Below are 21109 nucleotides of genomic sequence, written 5' to 3'. Positions count from 1 at the left end.
TTTCGGATTTTATTTTGAAGGCGGCGCCCTCGCATTTCCGGCCTCGCCGCGGCGCGCCTTGCCTTCGGCTGTCCGCTCCCCCTGACGTTCTGCTGAGCCGCTTCAGATGTAGCGTCCTGCCCGGCCTGGGGTGCTCGCCGCGGCTGAACAACAGAATCTACCAGTGGGTTCCGTGGGGGGGGGAAACAAGCGCACAGACACACTCTCTGGAGTTTGTTTCTACTTTTAGAGCGGTAACTTTTCCACAATTGCGCTGTTTTGTTTTGTTTTTGGGGTTTTTTCTTTTTTTTTTTGAGGCAAAAGTGACGGTGTCGGTACCAAGTACTTCGCGCTGGTTGGCGTGGATGCGAGGCTGTGATTCCCTCAACATCATGGACGGCTGATTCACCCGCTGCACTGCCCCAACAGGTAGGCTCAAGGCTTCGATTTTTGTTAAAATAGGAAATAAGCAAATAAATAAAAAAAAAAGATGGGCGTTTATGAGCAAAAAAAACCAAAAAAAAAAAAAAAACAAACGCGTGTCTTCAGTTTTAATTTAGATATTTAACCACATCAGCTCACGTTGTTGCATCAGTCGCACTTCATATAATAAAGTGTTTTGTGAGTCTGACATGGAGAGCAAGTTCTGCTGCTCAGTGTGACGCCATTACATCCAAATGGGATCAGTGGTCGCCTCTACACTGTGTAGTTATGATAAAGCTTTATAAGTAAATCTCTTTTTTTTTTTTTCAGTGTAACACAGTCAGAATTTATCAGTATGATGCCAGTTTGCTTAGCACACACACACACACACACACACACACACACACACACACACACACACACACACACACACACACACACACACACACACACACACACACACACACACTCAGGCTGGACTTCATGTGCAGTAGCTTTGAACCACTGGGATCAGTCAGGCCACACACACGCACCGCGCACACACTCTTTTTGTCAGCTGATATAGGAATGTGTTTGAGCTGTGTGAGCCAAATGTCAGATGCCCAGTTCACCTGCTAGCATTCTGCTGGACACACACAACTGCCAATTTATAGCCTGACTTAGAAAACAGAAATGAGCTGCTTTTCGACCGTGTTCACTGAACTTGGCAAATTGAGTTCTGTCCTGAAGTTTTGTGGTTCTTGTGATGATGGACAACATTCGGAATACTACTTGTGGTGAAATACGAAGAGGGATGAAACAGCTCTATCACCCCTCAGAAAATAATGAAGATGGCCCTCTCCGCTTATTTGCCTTAGCCTACATTTCAAGGCAAGGTGTCATAGCCAGTTTAACCTCTCCCTAGACTTAGCAGAGGACAGATGAAATGCTTCTGTCATGGAGGGAGTGCGTGTCCGGAGACAGTCATGTTCAATGATTTTGGCTGCGCAGACACCAGGCGAGGCTTGACTTTCAGAGGATCCCTCTCTGTCTGTGTTGCACCTGATGAGCCAGCAGTGTGTGAGCGCGCTGGATCTGAAGTCAGCAAGTCTCGAAAGTGAGGGCTGCGTTCATGATTTTGTTGAAATGGCTAAAAAAGGAAGATGGAGTTGAGTTCAGCAGCTGGTTCTCTTCTTTCATAACAGCTGTCAGATTGTATCTTGCAACATGAGATACAGCTTAGAAACTGATCAAAATCAAAGCCTCTCCACATGTAATTTCCTTTCGAACATCCAAGTATTATCCTGGTCTCATTGAGAGGCACTCAGTGCTGTGGAAAAGAAGGTTTCTTCTCAAATATATTCCAAGAGGGTCAAATGTATTGATAGCACTTTTCATATACAACCTTTTAAAGATTCTTGTAGTTGTATAGCCCAGCCTTGAACCTCAATTTTCTCTTTTCTCTGTTCTTTTTTCGGAGTTCCAGCATCCAGACGTTTTTGAATAGCTGGCCATCTGCTTGCTGAGGGTCTGTTCAAGAAGCTCGATATCACATTACCCACACTTGACTGTGGGGGGGTGAATGAAAGTGAGCATGGTTATGGCATTATCGAGACAGTAGTGTTTAGATTGTTCACAGACTTCAGTCCAATTTGTCACTTTTACTGAAGCAAGATAACTATGTGGGGCCCCAAAACTGACAAAGTGAGCATTAAAAGGTCAAAAATACAACTGAATACATCAGTAAATAATAATCGTTAAATTTTTTGAAATGGATTGTAAAAAGAAATATACAACTTTATATGTTTACTTTATGTCCCAGTAGAAAAAGCAAGAAGCTGTCAATATTTTTTTTTCTTTACCAGTCACTTTATAAAATGCAGCTTAATTTCTCATTCATTCATCATTGACTCCCAAACGGACACAAATTAGACAATGCAGCTCCATCTGATAAGATTTTTGTTTTTAGATGTTTTATTTCAGAAAGTGTTAAAAAAAACCATGACCAAACTAGTCATATTTCTGTCACTGTGTTACTTATGGATGGAATTATAGTGAAAGTAAGTGATTCTCCCTTTTGCCAGGGACCTCCAGGAACAGTTTGGGATGCCACCTCAATATGAAGTACAGCGTATGACTAGTTAAAGTCATCCACATTATCATATGAAAAAATGTGGTAGAGGAAAATTCAAGTGGCAACCACCGTGACGTCACCCATTGGTTTGTGAACTTTGTGAGTTTGCGATTTTGTCCTCAGCATCCTGGTTTTTTGAAACCAGAAGAAACCATATTGGGATGAGAAGGTGGAGCTGAGGAGGAGTGATGCGTGGGTCTTACCTGCTCTGTACTCTCTCCTGATTGTCAAGCGGGTTGCTCTTAGTCCAGTCTTTCAATCACACGGTAGCCCCGCCCTAATGCATACCCTGCTTTATCATCTATTTTCCTCAATATGGGACCATAATTAAAAAAATGAACACCATGTTATATTGAATAAAACTTAAAACTAGTGACTAAGACCATAAACTCATCTGGAAAATGTTTACTGAGGTAATAAATTAAGTGAGAAGTAGGGCCGTTTTCCCATAGACTTCAATATAATCTCACTTCTTTTTGCAACCAGTGGAGTTGCCCACTTATGGTCATTAGTTAGACTGCAGGTTTAAGGCTCTTCCGCATTGCCTTAACTTTTTAGACCCGTAGTCTTGGTCCATTTTTTATACACAGTCTATAAAAAAAATTACATTACAACGAAAACTTCAATGAGAAAGCCCATTTTAATTATTTAACAAACAAAATTATTAATTGATGCACTCAGTTATAATTTTTACCTGTCTGACAACCTTTTACAACATTTTGTCAGTTTCAAGTCTCCATATAACCAAACATTTTCTGCCTCAAAATCCCCTTGGAGCAGTAAAACAATATTACAGGACTGTTGCCATTTTTTTTGCAGAGCTTTTGAAATCAAACTGTGGGCTGATTATACTCATTAGGTGGCATACAGGAAGTGACCTCAAACCTCTCAGACACACACAGAGGAACGGGTCGAAGGCCACTTCAGCTGCAGCTGGTCATTGAAAAGCGATGCTCCGCAGCTGAAACGACCTTTTTCCAGCCCTTTCTTCTGAATCATAAAAGTAAGACTGCTGGGCATGTTTGCTGCAAGGACGGGGTGTTATGATTTATAGGTGTCAAGTGTCGGACACGCTGTAGATTTAAGTAGCTTGCCATTCAACAGTGTGAGAACTGGAAATGAGTGGGAACAATAAAGGGAGAGGAGTGTTAATGCTTTTGAAAGTCACTCCTCCTCAGCAGGCTTTCTCACCTCTTCATCTCAGGTGTCACATACTGTAGTAGGATGTGAGATGTGTTTGCAGCACTTTTGTCCTACAGGCATCAGCTGGCTCGTGTGTAATCATGAAATGAGAAAGAGACGACAGGGTTGGGATGTGAACAAATGCTGAGTCTTGATTAGCTCTTGTCTTGTTAGTAAATGTCTGTTGGGGCCTTGTTGAATGAGTCTGGTATGATATCACTGGAATTGTTTGTTTAACCCCTATATTTCCTCTTGGAAAAAGGAAGCATATAGTGTAAAGTGGCTGAACATGGTTGATCTTAGGTGTGTAAGTGTATGAAAGAGAGAGTATGTGCATGACAGATTTTGATGATAGAAGTATTTAGGGTGTTTCCCATATTGGTCACTGCAACAGCTGGTGGTCCCTCATGGTGCATTCTTCTGTGTGTGTGTGTGTGTATGGGCTGTGTTTGTGTTGCACAGGGGTGTGGGAATGGAGATTGTGCAGAGAGCATTTGCTGGGGCACCACTGTGGCCACAGGCATCCCATGGAAGATAAAGGAAATGGGCAGCATTGTGTGAATCCTAACTCCATATTTCTGTCTCCTTTGTAATGTCAAGCTGCTACTTTTATTATTTTTGCAAGCATAGTCAAAATGCTTCAGAGTGGTTGACCCTGGTTCAGATATGCTCGCTATCTGGTGGGTAGATTGGATCCCAGGCCTCAATAAGCCCTTGAGGGAGTTTGGCTGACGGTCAGATTGGCAGCCTAATAAATGCTTCTTTTCATTAGCAGCGGCTTCTATCCACTGTACTTAAACTGAAATCCCCTTCATCCTCTTATCCTATTGACCATACACACTCTACAACAGAGGTACAGGAAGGGTAGACTTTTAAAGTACATCTTTGCAGATGTATTGTGACAGTCACATAAAGTCCCCTCATGAAACTAGATCCATAGCTTTGGATCCACCATAGTGGTACAGTGTAGTTCCTGACAGTTAATGGTACTTATTGGTATGAAATCGACCTGAACTGATGGTACAATTACTAAAGACAGTTAAAGTAGCACACTGATGGGGGTGCCTGAATAACCACCACTCCACAGATCAGGGTTCATTCCTCAGCTTTCTTCCTCCCTTTTAACACATTTTACAGAGTTCACAGGTAGGAAGTTGTTAAAGGGGATCCTTGGATGGTGGATTCTCACTGTGGTTGGTCTCTCTGCACTGTGTCTCTTTTTGTTTACACCCTCCCCAGGCCAAAGGGGGAGTTAACCTGCTTGTCGCAGCGACGAGGACTCCAGTGCAGAAGAACATGTCTATTTTGAATAGGTTTAAAAATTGTTTTCTCAGTATTGCTTCATATGTTCAAAGGTACACTTTGGTCACCTGGGACAAGTACTTTTGAAGCCATAAATGGAAGGGCTACAAAAAAGCATGTGAGAAGGCACCTGAAAAGGGTTCTGTCAGTGCAAGAAGCTTCTGACTCCTGCAGCAATGTGATGTCTAAGATAAGCTTCCCCATGTTCTGTGGTAGACTTAGTGTTTTGGGATGCTGGATCCATGATCTCCTGCAAAGTCTTCTGCAATATAATGTGTCTCAGTACACAGTTTGCTTTTTATAAACATAAGCATGTAAAGTTTAAGCTCTGCCATTGGCTTGTACTGTTGCAAGCATTTACACTGCTTACCTTCAGCTTCATGAATTTCCATCATCATAGTGTTTACCTCATGGTGTTGTTTACCACGTAGTGATGAGGTAAACATTATGATGAATGCACTAATGTTACCGTCCAAATCTGTCACAGTTGTGCTACCCGCAATGTTGTTTAGCACCTCTGTGCTCTCAGAACATTTTGCTTCTTGCCCTCCTCCGTCTTTGTCCTTTCTCTGTCCTGCTTGGATGTAGTTGTCTAGGTAATGTACTGTCATCTGGCCTCTTGAGTACTTTGACAGCAGCGTTGTATTTGATGTTTTTTGGGGAGGTGCCTACCTTAGCCCGAAGGCCTGCCCTCACCACAGGAGTGGTAATATTGTTACCCCGTTATCCCGGCTGATTTCACATGAGGACAGATGAATTGCAGCAACATCCCAAGTAAGACAGAATCCATTTAATTTCATCAGCAAGATAAGTTGCTGATTGGATGCTAACAGTAAGTAGCTAATACAACAATACGGTAAGGATTAATCCTCACTAATGCGATCCTTTTTGAAAATGTAATCTTCTTACATTAGGTCAGAAGAAGGCTATGCCATATAAAACCAGGAGGGTGTGGTTTTTATTGTTCTGAAGCAGCCCTCAGCTGTGGGACAGTTGTGTATGTGCCATGCCACCAGCGCCTGGGCTCAGCCACAGCCCCTGCCCCCTTACCCATCTCCCTGGAGAGCCTCAGCTCAGCCTCTAGACAAAACCTTAAACCCCCAGCTGCCCTTTTCTATATTGCTGCCTCAGGCACCAACGCTCCCTGTCCACTATATAATTAGAGTAAATAGATGCTCCTTTTGTGTAATCAAGGTAATGCATTGCAATACCTAAGATAACTGACATAAAACCTTGATCTTGTTAATTTTGAAAGATGTGGTGTTTTATATGTGATATTTCCCAATTGCTGACAAATTTAAGTTCCATGTAAATTCCACATTGACAGCTCAGTGAACTGTTCCCGCTGCAGTGGTGGCTCAAAGTGTTTCACCCTCACGTACCATATTACAACCAATTCAATCTGCAGATTTTTTTTCAACACAGTATGATGGATAATTTTCATGCCACCTCTGATTTTTGAATACACTCCCCTTGAAATGGAAATACAGTTTTTTTTTGTCACGTTCTCCAGGTGTCTGGTACATCACTGATGACCGTGCATTGTTTGATAGTAATCAGGGTCTGATTGATTGCTGAACCGGCAGTCCTCGCCAAATCACCAGCCATTTGTTAATTTGAACTGCAGTTCCCATTCTGTCTGTTTTACTTCTGTCTATATTTGACCCCCTATTCTGCCAGAGAGTTACATGTGTGGGTCCAGTTGCCTGTAGCCAAGAAACATAAACTCTCTTACCCCTACGCTGTTGCCCCTGACACCCAGCCACAGGCCCCTGGACAGTTGCCTTTGGGCCCAGTAGAGTTATGCTAGCGATCTGACTGATGCACAGGTGGAGCATTCCCTTTCCTGAAGAAATGCCTCTGCGTTTGTCTGTGAGGTGTCTGATGTGAGCTGAGGGCCTGTAGGCTGCTACTGGCAACTGTCATTAATGTCCTGAAATGTAATCATACTCTCCCTCTCCCCCTGCTGACACAATCAACATTTTATTAGTCTTGTTGCTTTTCAAGATCGGGTTTGAATTAATAACTTCTGCTAACAAGGACTGATAATCCCACTGGTCAATAGATGATCAATATCATTTGCACAGTTGTCAAGATAACATTCTAGGGAATTGATTGATCAAACAAACCCAACTCAACTGCTTTACTCTGCTGTCAATCCAGCTAATGGATTTAGGATTACTTGTTTGTACACACAGGAAGCAGGTCCAGAGGCTACTGCTAAGTCAGCTTTGCCTTCCTCATTGTCTGCAGGGGCTCACTGTTGTATGGGTGTTCATCTGATCCTCAGGTTTATCAGCAGTGAAGGGGATTTGCAGAGTGTCAGTGTAGATCCCGATAGATAGTGGATGGGTTAAATCCCCTTAGGCTGCTCAAGAGAAGGGGATGAAATGAGAAGAATCTTTTCCTGCAGGGCCTCATCTGTCTGGGACTGTTGATTAGTCCATTTATTACCTGTAAACCACGTTGTTGGCATTTACTTTGTGTTAAACAGTCGCTGGGTTATTTGAGCTGTAACTGTGTATTTGACAGGGCTGAATTTTTCTAAAGTTTTGCATCCTATTTAGTTTTTACATTAAAAATATCAATTCTACCTCAGTTACTTCCAGTGTAGGACATTACTTCTATTCTTTCCAACGACTTCACTGGATCAACCCATGCTGCTTCTTGTTGCTCTTTTCATGCACTTCTATTTTAGGCTCATTCTCAAAGTTTTTTTTTTTACTGTTGAATCAGCTCACTCTGTACTTCAGATTTTTATATTGTGATGTTATTAGTGATAGTAAAATCCTCTTAAGCCCCCCGCTGATTAATGAAAAGCTGAGGGAAAGTAATAAGGTTGAAGATTAAACCATAATACCTCCAGGGTGAGTCTGCTGGCCACCCAGTATGAAGTCCACTCACTGTCTCGGGCAGATAAAGCTGGCTGCTGGTTAATGCTGCATGTCAAAACACATGTGTAGCTACATTTTGTGATGTCAGATTCATTGGGAAACTGTTATCTGCCTTCATCCGCTCTGAAACCACAGGATGCAAGAACCGATGTAAAATTGTTTCCAAATATCTCAGAACAAACAAAACGTACAAACAAAGTTTTATCTCCCCCCAATAGAGAATCAAGGAATTAAATCCCATATAAAACTGATATTGTCCTTGAAAGTGCTGGACTATCATTCTCAACCTACAGTGAAGCACTTCAGAAAACCTTTTAAAGGCCTGGTCACACCAGAAAGTGGCACAGTGAAACTTACCCGCACATCTCCATCATATGTATTTGGTTGTAGAATCTTGTTGACATGGCAACTACTTGCGCAAGGCTAGTTGGTGAAGTACTGTAGCTGTTAAGCTAAAAGCTAACGCACTAGCCAGCTGGGTCTCCCATGTTATTGTCATTCTTATTATAATATTACAGGTTTTGTTTTGCACCGGTCATTGTTGTGTTTTTTTTTTTTTTTTGGTATTGTCGTTTTTCTTTTTGTCTTGTGTACTGAATGTGTACAGTTTGCCTTGCACTGGTTGTGTGTTCTTTTCGTTTTTCCTTTTTTATGTGTGTCAATGTTTACTCTATGTGCCCTTTAAATTGCCCCCTGGTGACAAATAAAGTTTCTTGAATTGAATCGAAATTAGCGCTAGCAGGTCACTATAGTTCTCCAGGCTTCTGTCTATTTTCTTTGAACTGTGGCATTTTGTTCTGAGGATTGTTTGACTCTATAAGAAGTTATATTGAAGAGGGTGAAAAGGGCTTCCACAGTTAATGAGCTCGCTAACTGCCAGTCTCAACTATCTGTAAACCATGTCCCTTTTGTGGAACTGCCTATACCCCGACAGAGTTTAAATAAAATTGGATGGTGTAGCACGGTTAACAAGCTACAATAGATCTGCTCACTAAAGCCAACTTGTTGAGAAATTTTCGACAGATTTAGTTTGCCCCTGCAGGCAAATCTGCTAATTGTGTCAATTCAATTGAAATGAATTGATTTTTACACAAAAGTTTGTTGTTTTAAATCCTGATGTCCATGCCTTTACCACAGCTCTAGATTAGACTGTGACCCAGAGTGGTTCTCTGCCACATGATTGGCTGGCAGATATTGACTTTTGGTAATTATTGACTTCTTGTCAAGATGCATTGACCGTGATGCTGCACCACTTGGATTTAAATTTTCTAAATTTTCAAATTTGCTACATTCAAACTGCACTCACACACCTATTTTTCTCAGTAGGGTCAGTTGAGAGTAATTAGTTCTGCCTTTCTTTTTTTTTATGAACAGAAACATCTGTGTATCTTACATGTATATGATTGTCAGTGCTTTTTCACAGAGAGGTTTGTGTACTTCATGAGCTGCATTGGTCTTGAAAATTAGCATTTTGATTTATGAAAAATAAATGCTGATGCTACAGTAAGTGAAGTCATTTGACATATTTTGATTGTCTGTCAGCTAGGCTTGGGCTGATAAAGGAGTGGGCGATATGACAAATATACTCAATGTATTGCGGCTTGTTCCATGTGGGATGTAGTAAATGACTATGTAGCGAACATTGAGTACAAACTGTCACATAATTGTTTTGAGACACGGGCATTCGCTTCTCTTGCTTTCTTCTATGGCTGTTTCCCTCTCCCTCTCACAGGCAACACACTCCGCCACCCCACCCATCCAGAAAACTCTTCTGGGCGTGTGTATGACTTAGGCGTGGTGCGCAGGTTTTTGTATCTGGAGCGGACGGAACTGGAGAAAGTCTGGAGAGTGAAGGGCCACAGCGAGTTCATACGTGTTCAGAAACGGTAACTGAAGATGGAGGCGGATGAATGGGTTCAGAAAAGAAACTGCACTGGGTTAAATGTAGTGTTGAATGCACTTTTTCGTGCTCTGGTCAGATCTAACTGTTCCAACAGAAACCACTGACAAATATTCAGTAAACAAGAATGTTTTAATGCAGAGAAATGTTGCAGGGACAAGAATCATGATACAGGTGGGATTTTATGAACCAAAGGGTTAAATCGTGCATTTATGAAGTGCTTTAGAGGAGATTTCAAAATATCCAGATTTATATTGTGAATCCCGATATAGCCTGAAAATATCACAATATTATTTACGGGCCATGACACCCAGCGGGAAATATTGTGATATTCAATAATATTGAATATCAGTATATTTCCTAGCATGTACAATATTTTCACAATATCAAATGTAAAGTTTATGACTGCCAATTATCTTGATTTCTTTCTATTAAACAAAGTCCCTCTTTTATTAAGTGGCGTAACCATTTAAAACGATGTGATCCTAGCGGTCCTCCCTGTCTCATTTTGTTGAGTTGTGTTACAAATGCTGGAATTCCACTTATTGTTAAACAGTAGCTCAACGGGAAATGCTGATCTCACTTTATGTGAGATTTATCCGGAAGGTTGGTATTGAACCTGAAAAGTGGCTTTAAATTACCCCGTTCTCTGGCTCACAGGAACTGACAGATAGATGCTTTCCTGCCAAATTACTCGGAGCCTTTGTGAGTTGCTGCTCACTCAGTGTTTATTAGATGAGGAGAGGAGTGGAGAGGGATACTGTTCTGTGCTGATTGGTATAATTTAGTAAAGGACCTCGGCCCGTGGGCAGAATGTAGCAGAGAAAACCACGAGTTTGTGTGTGTTTGCTCCAAATGGAGCAGCTGCAGCAGAAAGAGGAGGAAATGATTTAGATGGTTTGTTTGACCGGTTTGACCACGGCAGTGAAAAAGTCTGCCTCATTTCTGTGATCCAGTTGGCTGCGGGCCACAATAAAAACATGCCTGCTTATTAACATGAAGCCGAGATTATTGACATAAGGAACCTAGAGGCCCTATGGAAATTGTTTTTATGCTGGATTTGTGTATGTTCACGTCTGGGTCAGTACCATAGTTATGTGCTGTACAGATCGTACCTCTCACCATTGTGTTTGGACTTCCTCTGTCATCCTTCTGAATTGCTTCATGAAATAAGAGATTTTTTTGGGTCTTGTGATGATTCACAAATCTATTCTTGAAACACTAAATAGCATTTTGAAACAGGGTGGTTCACTGTACAAGCAAAAAAAAAAAAGGTTGAGTTGCTTTAGTTCAACTGAAAACCTGTGAAGTTATTTTCACTCACTTCCTGTTTTGTGTTAAAGAGACATTGAATGATGTATGACTTTAAATTATTTGTACTGATAAGATGGAATTAGATGATTGTGGTTTTGCATAGTTTTGCAAATTAGCACTGCAATTTAGGGCTGAGCGATATGACTTCAAATCAATATGACAACTATTTACCGTGATTATGATTAATGAACAGTTACTTTGGCATTTATCAGTGTCTCTCTTTTTTTAGCCATGAACTTTTCATATTCAGCAATGTGATTCTGCTCCAAGTGATTAAAATAATCTGTGGTGTTACCAATTTGACCAGCGTTAGACCCAATCAGGAGGCGAGGTAGGTGTCCACGTCACCGTTTCCAAAAGTCTCAGTTTCTACCTGCAACCCCAGAGTTTTTAAACTATAACAGGGCTGGCTGTGTTTCCAAAACTCTCAAAAACTCAGGAGTAGTTTTTAAAAGATCTCTTGATTGGTGCGTTTTAAAACTGAAACGTGTTAATGAAACGTAGACTGAGGTGCAGTGTTTGCCCTTGTTTCATCCATGTCACCAGCTTCGCTTTGAGTGAAGGCAGAGTAATGTTAGTTGAACGGGGCGGAGGCACATGACTGAACGCAAGGACGGCGGACGGTTCGTGAATGCAGCATTTGGGAAAGTATTAACCAAATTCACTGACATGAGCGAGATGAAGTGGGTTAGAGATTTTATATACGGTTTTCAGTTCATTGCCAAGCCCTACTACAACTAACAATTATTTTCATTATTGAGTGATGTGCTGATTAATTTTTATCAACTGCATAATAGTTTAGTCTTAGTCAACAGTAGTACAGTGCCACACAGCAGCAGGCTGAAAGATGCTAGAACAGTCGGGTGATGATTCTCTGTTGGTTCATCATTACGAGTGACCCTTTCACATGATATCATATTGTCATTTAATACACTGAAATTGTAAATGAACAGCCATATGTAGCACAATAGACAGGGTGGCAGGCTGTCAGTAAAAGCTCGGCCAAGGAGACAGGCCTTGAAATCTGCCTACGATGAGACCACAATTAAAAATGTCCTACTGTGGTGTATGTTGCTATTTTTATCCACATTAGTAACATTGCATTGAACAGATTAGCATTTTTGCATTTATTTTTGTTGCTGTTGCTCAGCAGGGAGTTGAGTAATGGTTCATTCATTAGTGCTGATCAGCATCACCTCCGCTGCCTAATGAAATACACATGAGGTTCAGTTTCTCGGCTACAAGACGTCAGAAATCTTATTCCCTGCTTAAAGAAGTGAAGACATTTATGTTCAGTGCTTTGTTTAGATTTTTCAGATGTCAGCAGCAGTCCACAACCAAACAAGAGTACAGTGGGTCTGGGTGGAGAGGGGGAGTATAGATTTCCACGGTGGATACAGCACAGCTGACCACACAGTGAGAAAACAGGAGGAAATGAGACAAACTGAGTAACCAGATCTTTATAGACACCTGAATGTGCGACAGCTTGACATTTCTGTCATTCTTCTCCTCTGTGCTCATCTGCAGAGCAGAGTCAGCGGTTGGAAAAGCCACCACACTGTAAAAAAAAAAAAAAAAAAAGTTGCATAAATGTCTTCAGTCCTACACATTCAAATATTTTGCCATCAGGGGAAATAATTCAACTTCAGACCACTACAGTTGTATGAAGGAAATGAAACAGATTCTTTTCTCTAGCGTTAGGTTGAAAGCAAGTGAACTACCATATTCCAACGAACAAGCACAAACACTGTATTACATCGCAGCCGCAGGTCAGCAGAGTGAATCAGAAAGAGCTATATTTCACTTTGTTTTGACGGGAAGATAAAGTGCTGAAAACATTGTAAATGAAGCGTACATTTAAACGGATATTGGATTGTTTTGGTGAGCATCTTTTGAAAGTCTCTAAAACACATTTTCTCTGCTGACCCCGTCCACAGCAGCACATCACTCAGCTTCTGAAATGGAAAATTTCAGATATGGAGGAGATAATGTAATTTAGTAGCCGATGTCGGATGCAACAGGCAACTTGGCCAGCGACCTACATAAAATCCCTGATAGTAAGCTTCAAAAACCACGATCATGATGATGATGACATGGACACAGTATCAATTTTAAAAGTTTATGTCAGTTATTTGTTTGCCTCGGTAACGTAGTTGAAATCCAAATTCATTCACATTATAGCATAGCTATAACTCTCAGGTTCAGGTCAGGTTCTCTTAAACTAATAAAGTGATATTTTGGGAAATAGACTTATTTGCTTTCTTGCTGAAACTCAGTGACTAACTCATTATATTCCTCTTCCTTTTTGTCAGAGGTTCTGGTTGGTGGGTTTTGTTACCTTTGGACGGAGCCAGTCTCACTGTTTCCCCCAAGGTCATTGCCATAGAGACATTTCATTTACTGAACTTGACTACTCTGCCCTTGGTAATAAACAGATGGTAGGCGCTAACTGTGTGTCTGTCTCCAGGTGGGGTCCGCCCCCCTTCTGTTGCTCTGGGTTTAAACAAATGATACCTCCCACCAGGTTCAGCCCACAAGCTATGCACCATGCTTGTTATTATAATATCATGCTTTCACATGAAAGTGGGTGACGGCAATATGAGAAACAGACCAGAAGTTATGTTATTGGGTGTGTGTGTGTGTGTGTGTTTGTGTGTGTGTGTGTGTGTGTGTGTGTGTGTGTGTGTGTGTGTGTGTGTGTGTGTGTGTGTGTTTGTGTGTGTGTGTTCCAGGCTGTCAGTGGTCTCCATTAGTTGAACAGTAGTTGGATCAAGTCTGTTTGTCCAGCTGCTGAATCACCCCCTACCAGGCTCACACACGCACACAGACACACACTGTTGCAGTGGCTAAAGTCCTTCCCAGTCCTAAAGAAACTTTAACTTTAACCCTTGGCTAACCTCACTGAAACCCCAGCAAAAGTCTAGTTCTTTCTTTGAATGTCTAACTGGTTTTCACAAAGCAGGTAATCCCATTCCCGCTATACACACACACACACACACACACACACACACACACACACACACACACACACACACACACACACACACACATCCTGCAGCCTTCTGGCTTTCAGTCTGGACTAAATGGATCTTGCTCTCCCCCTCTCCTTACAGAGGCATGTCCAGATAGGCCATGTCTGTCTGCCTCTTTCTCCTCCCTCTGTCCCTCCCTCCTGTCATCCTTTGCGTCTTTTCTTTTTCCGGGGTGCACAGTTTGACCCCAGTTGCCCTTGACACATGAATTTCTATAGCTCCAGCCAATCAATAGAGACTCCTGTGGCCCGGTGTCAGATGTTGGGTCCACTAATTGAAACCAACAACAACCCATGGTGAGCGAGAATGAGCTTTTTTTTTTTTAAATTTTTTTTTTTTTGCATGCATGTGTGCGTTGGGATGATGAATGAGGAGGATGGAGGATGTGCCACATTCACATGGTGATCAGTCAGTCATCAGCTATTGTTGAGACATTCGGTTTTGCAAGATTAGCGAGAAAAATTGTACCGCAATCATGTCATCTGTATGACAGCAATGACAGATGAATGTGGGCCGAGAATTATGGATTCAAGAAATACTAATAGCATCTCAATTAAAGGACAAGGCTGATATTATTCACCTCTTTATTCTCCACAAATCCCATGAAAGGAAAAAAAAACAGCAACGTGTTAGTCTGTCTCTCAAGCTTTGTGACTTCCCTACCCTGTCTGTGATGATGCAGATCCTTAAAAATGGCTCATTAATAATATTTCATTTAAAAAAGATAAAAGATAATTTCCTAAAACAGCTGAGCACTGTAGTTTTTATTAAATGTTACTCTAAGTGGAATAAACAGTCGATTTGTTGGGGACTAATTTCAGCTGCGGATTTGTACACACAAGTGAGTATTTACAGCACCAGAACTACATATGTTGGATCACTGCAAAAATAAACCACAGTGTGTGTGTTCTTGCTGCTGAAGGAAGATGTGAGTCAGTGCAACAAGGTGACTCTTTTGTTTTTTTCTCAGTTTTTGGACAACAGTGGAGCTCCATGGCAAAGGAATAAAGGTTTAGAATTTAGACAATGTTCAGCGTTGGTTTTGGTCTTGTCATGCAGTGTTTTCTTAATAACAAAAATATCACCATCCTTGTCCTTTTAGGCATTTTTAAAGATGCTTCACAACCAGCAAATATAAGACTGTTCTCATCAGTTACCAGAAATAAAAAAACCCTCTAAAATATTCACTTTATTATTATTATTATTATTATTTTGTTTGAATAAATAAGGAAATACGCCCCCCAGCCCCACCCAAGCAATGAAGACATCAGCACAAAACCAAGAAAAATACTAAATAATAATAATAATAATAATAATAATAATAATAATAATAATAATAATAATAATAATAATAATAATAATAATAATAAGAAGAAGAAGAAGAACATCAAGAGTAATCATTAACAAAACATAAACTCATAAAAAACAATCTCTTGTTAATCTCTTGTCAGTCTAGTGTAGATGATACGTGTTATTAATGAGTGGTTTGTAGTTGGAGAATCTTCTTGTTTATTGATTGTTTGTTTTCTTTCATCATGTTTACATTGGTCTTAATTGTCTGTGTTTCCGCCAAATGAGCCAAATAGCACATGAAGAATGGCAAAAAACAAAGATGAGCATATGAATGAATATATATATATATATATATATATATATATATATATATATATATATATATATATATATATATATATATATATTTATGAATGAAATGAAGCTCAAACAACTGTAAAGCTACTGGAACTGAAATTCACATGAGCTCATGATTTATAGCTTCATGCAGTTGGTTTGTACAGTTACTGCCTTACATGACATGACGTGATTTATTATTCATAAATACATGAAAAGACATCTTTAAATCATAAATGAGATCCTGTTCACTGACGGGACTTTAACCTGTTAGCTGTGTTACTGTGACGCAGCAGCTGCACTTGTCAGTGAACACATCGTGGATGACAAAGAAGCCTTAGCCTGTAGCTTTTCTCTCTGTGACCAAGCAGGTGACAACAACCCAGTGGAACCGTGGCTCTGCCTAATGTGGAATAAAAAGTGTAGGGCATGCTTTATAGAGTGTGAAGTATAAATTATTTAGCCAGACAGCAAAGTCTGTCAGAGTGTTTTCACTAACAAGACTCCACTTGCACGGTTTCTTTCTGATCTTGAATGAGAAGAAAAAATATTGCTGGCTTGGTTGTTTTGAGTGTTTAAAAAAAAAAAAAAAAAAAAAAAGGAGGGGGGAGCTACTGTAATTAATCCCAAGCATCAGTCTGACTATTCTCATTAATAATGCATTTCGAAGCAGCAGTCCCGACATAGGGAGTGGATTCAGGTCTTTATTCAAAGATTCTGCAACAATGCCAGGAGACCCTCGGAGCCAATCTGCTTTACTCGAGAGCCACCAAGAGACAACATGTTTCATTCCTCAGACACGTTTTAGCTTCTGAAACAATGAGGAGGATGGGTAAATCCATACCAGTCCATAATGTCTTCATATAAAAGCAAAACACCAGAATCAAACGAGTGTCAGGGTTCCAAATAATAATAACAACAAATGATGCACTCACACATAGTTTTCTTAGTCTTATTATGCATTTAAATACAAATACACATGCCACTGAAGATTGTACCATCATTGTAAAACTGATGAATAGTCAACTTTTACAAGAATTAGAATTTAAAATTTTAGCTTAAGTCAAGCTAAGCCCTAAACAAAACTGCACTATTGCTTGAATGTAACTACTGTAGCATGAGTAGACAAATGAACACTTGGAAGCTTTGAAATAGGGACTTCTACTGGAAGAAATGCTCAGATCTATAACCATGTCAAAATGTACAAGTTAAAAAAAAGCCCTGCATTCAAAGTCTTTCTTAAGTAATAGTACATAAACAAAAATACAAAATGTACATTGAGTATCAGAAAGAAAAAAGCAGTGTTCCTGTAGCTGAATTATTAATATTATGCATTACATTATTAGATTCATATTGATGCCTTCATGTGTTAGCAGCATTTTGCTGCTGTAGCTGATTGAGGTGGGGCTACTTCATAGATAACTACCTTAAATATAGTTTAGCAGTTTATATATAGTTTGGACCCCTCCAAAGAGAGTTAACAGTTAACTGATTATAGTTTTCTGGCCCAAACAACATTTCCATTTTAAAGATGACAGCATATACAGTATGTCACTGAAAGGGCACTGGTGTGTGTGTGTGTGTTTGTGTGTGTGTGTGTGAGTCAGTTTGTATACCTAAGCATTATGTTCCAGTCTGTGTGGATCGGTTTGAGGTCGTGTTTGTCTTTCGCTGGTCTGAGCACAGCCAAAACCATGTGGGCAGGCAGCAGGGTCTCTACAGAGCTGCAGCGGTTTGGCTTTGATGGGTGTGTTTGCTTCCACCGTGGCTTCTCTTAGGTTCAGATACAGTGAACTGAATCTGGCTTCTTTATGCTGTAGTCTTTTGTTCTGAGCAGGTTTTGTTTTGTTTTGGCCAAATTTAATGTTTTCTCTGTTCATTCCTGTCCTTTCTCTTGTTAGATTTACTTCCCCCCTCTCTCTTTCTTTCTCATTATCACACAGACACACACACACACACACACACACACACACACACACACACACACACACACACACACTCACTCACTCACTCACTCACTCACTCACTCACTCACTCACTCACTCACTCACTCACTCACTCTCTCTCTCTCTCTCTCTCTCTCTCTCTCTCTCTCTCTCTCTCTCTCTCTCTCCTTTGTATTTCTTGCCCTTCAGTCCTTGTTTTTTTACCCACCTCTCCCATGGTTAAAGCCTCCAGTTTGATCAATCATTGATGATCCCAGGTGTCCTGAGACCTCAGGGGAAGTCCTGATTGGCTACCTAGTCCTTATGTAGACCCCCCTCACCCACCCCCACCACACGCACACACACACACACCTCTTGCATCCCCCTCACAGCTCCCTCCGAGCTTTTCAAGATCAGTTAAACCTTACTCCTTACCCTCATCCCAATCTCTCGCTCTCCTTTGCTGTGTCTTATCTCACTCTCTCCGCTCTCTCCCCACTGGACGACGGAGAGCCAGCTTCAATTAAAGAAGCAGTGGGGTGCCCTAAGCCATTAGCCATATTAGTGTTGGGTCCATGCCCGTGCCCCTTCTCAGACAAAGACCCCTCAATGCTTCCTGGAGCAGTTTGGTTGGCATTTGTCTAGATTTGCTGATTTGTAGCCACGCACCCTCTTGGAGACACAGTTGGCGGTGGCAGCATGGCCGTCTTATAATGTAGCGCATTGTCTGAGGTGCTAGCGTCATATTTAATTACGCTTTAACATGCACTAAAGAAAGCATTTTCATTCCGCCCTGACCAGAATGGAGTGGTTCAGCTGTCTATACTGGACCTCCAGGTGGATTTTACCACAGTGAATATTACTACACTGATTCCCACAGCACGCTGTGGTCACTGACTGAAAAAGATGACAACTGAATGAAAAGAGTAGGTCCACGTGATTAATGACATCTAGGATCCTCTCCCTGCTTTCCTGAGGGTTTTATCGTATGCTTAACCTTTGTCAATGAATTCTTTGTCCCCGGATCACAATAACACACCTCAGACCTTCAACACAGCCAGGCTCCACTCATCAATCATCTTTGATTTTCTGCCACAGCTTCAGATAGTGGGGTGATGTCTGTAAGTGTGGATACTGTGTGTGTGTGTGTGTGTGTGTGTGTGTGTGTGTGTGTGTGTGTGTGTGTGTATTCATTGTGTGCAGGTCCGCTTGTTCCTGAGCAAGATGGAGAGAGCACAGTCTATTAAGCATTTGACAATTGAAGACCTCCCACTCTAAAAGACCTGCTCAGATTGTCCACTCTCCCAATCCCAGGAAGCTGAGGCGGGGAGGGAGGGGGGTCAAAGGCGTGTCTCCAGTCGGAGTGGGGTGGTGAGGGGGGCGTCCATTTTCTCTCTAATGAAGCTGTCCGTCACACGGCTTGTTGACAGAAGGCCAGGATATCACTCCCACCTGCCTCCACTCCAAAACCACCAGTTTGGGAGTTAAATGAGCTGAAGTCATTTTGCATATAAAGACGGAAGAGGAAATAGGGATTGGTCAAAATATTATGATGGGGTATTTCGTAGGCAGTCTTCATTTAGCATCAGCAGTGCAAGAACTGCTTCACCTTCCACAGCTAAATCCTGCTACAAGCTCCATACTGAAGGAAACACAATACAAAATCTACCAATTCTGATGTTTAAGATGTTTAAGTTTGAAGTCTTTAAATTACATGTGTTTTAATAGTCATTGATTTTTTTTTCATTGACAAAAAGGTCTGAGTTGTAGAGTATTCTTATTAGGGCTGCAACTAGTTATGATTATTGATTAATGTGCCCATTGATTGTTTGGTCCAGCCATACATTTTGGTCCAGTTATCCATGGTTCCCAGACAACATGTCCAAATGACTTTGTTGATTCCATAACTTTTCATCAAGTTCCACAACTTATATTAATTAGCAAATGTTAGCATCCTAACACACTACACTAAAACGGTAGTTATTGTCTGAGAACCATGAACATTTTTAAACATTATACCTGCCAACATCCACATATTAGCATTGTGACTGTTAGCCTGGTAGTATACAGTAGCATGAGTACAGCTTCAGAGGGCTGCTAACATGGATGTAGACTCCAAGTCTCATTGAACTTTGTATTATATATTATTCTATATTAATATATATTTGATAGTGTGTGTGTGTGTTGTTTCCTGGATCAGTTTTTTATTTTTTATTTTTTATTTACCTCTTTTTTAAATCTCCTATAATATTTGTAGGAGTTGCATCCGTCTAAATCCTGTTCTTTTCATTGGAGATCAATGAAGACTCACCTTTATTTATCTATCATATTTATTTGCCTTTATTTTATCAGGCAAGACATTAAGAACAATTTCTTATTTACTATGATAGCCTGGCTTTTAAAGCAAATATGATTGTTTCTCAATAAACACCTCAATCAGTTTATGGATTTCTTTCTACTCAGCTGTTTCCAGGTGGCCTTTGTTAACGTTCATGAAAGCATCATGATTTTAAAGCAGTTTAACCAGCCGTTTCTACAACTACACTGGGATGAGGAAGTGCCCACCAGTAGCCACCCAATGAGCAAAAATCCTGTTGGACTCCTGCACTGTGGAGTGTGATTCAAAATGAAATGTGAATTAGGAACGCCTGTCACTGGTCCCTTTTTAGTGATTCAGTGAGATTATGTCTGCATGGGTGCCCTGGCTGCAGATAAAGCACGACTGGGATGAAAGTAGGCAGTGTTTGCATGCATGCACACCGCGGTGACCAGCCATGCCAGTGAGGTATTAAGGCGTGATGGCTTTGTCGTATTGTTTTTGCCGATTTAACAGTCAGGTAGTACCCAAGAACCAAGAAGTTGATGCAAATTTTAATGTATTTCAGGTCTGACACACACACACACACACACACACACACACACACTCAAAAACACCCGAAAAAGTTGCAGACTCCCACGGTGATATTTGATTTTTCATCAGACAGACAGAGCAGTCAGTGTGGTTGTAGAACTGACCCTACAACAGCTTCTTTCACCAGGCCGCCTATATGGTTGCAAGTTTAGGTCACCACACCCAACTCTGCTGACTGCAAGCTCCAGTTGGCACCGCTTCAAAATACATAAAGCTAATAAGCAAATTAACTTAAGTATCTCAGTTTCCCTTGGAGTATATAACAGTTACAACATCTGAAGGTCATTTATCTACAGGCTGCAGCTTATAATGTTTCATCAGATCAAAAACATTTGCTGATACATTACAGTCTAATGTACCGAGTGCTAAGCTTACAGGTAACGTAAGCAAGCTAAGTTAACTAGCTGAGTGGAGGTGTTAGCATAGCTCGCTAATTTAACAGCATGTTGTTTTGGTGTATGTTTATTGTTGTAAAGTACACATTTGTGGAAAAAAGGGAAAATAA

The 21109-nt window shown here is 40.8% G+C and overlaps 1 protein-coding gene across 2 annotated transcripts in view; it reads left to right on the top strand.

Moving 5' to 3' along the window:
- The first annotated feature begins 111 nt into the window (after nt 1-111).
- Nucleotides 112-21109, top strand: part of plxnb1a (plexin b1a) — a 69388-nt gene continuing 48390 nt past the window's right edge. For both annotated transcript variants that reach the window (XM_071475533.1, XM_071475532.1), the window contains exon 1: nt 112-408. The gene's annotated coding sequence lies outside the window, so the exon portion shown is untranslated. The remainder of the gene's footprint in view (nt 409-21109) is intronic.

This window comes from Trachinotus anak, unplaced genomic scaffold (genome assembly GCF_046630095.1).
Source record: "Trachinotus anak isolate AG129_WGS33_773 ecotype Australia unplaced genomic scaffold, CSIRO_AGI_Tana_v1 ptg000004l, whole genome shotgun sequence".
NCBI classification, from domain to species: Eukaryota; Metazoa; Chordata; class Actinopteri; order Carangiformes; family Carangidae; genus Trachinotus; species Trachinotus anak.
The sequence above is the reverse complement of the archived record's forward strand: the minus strand, read 5'-3'. Positions and strand labels throughout refer to the sequence as shown.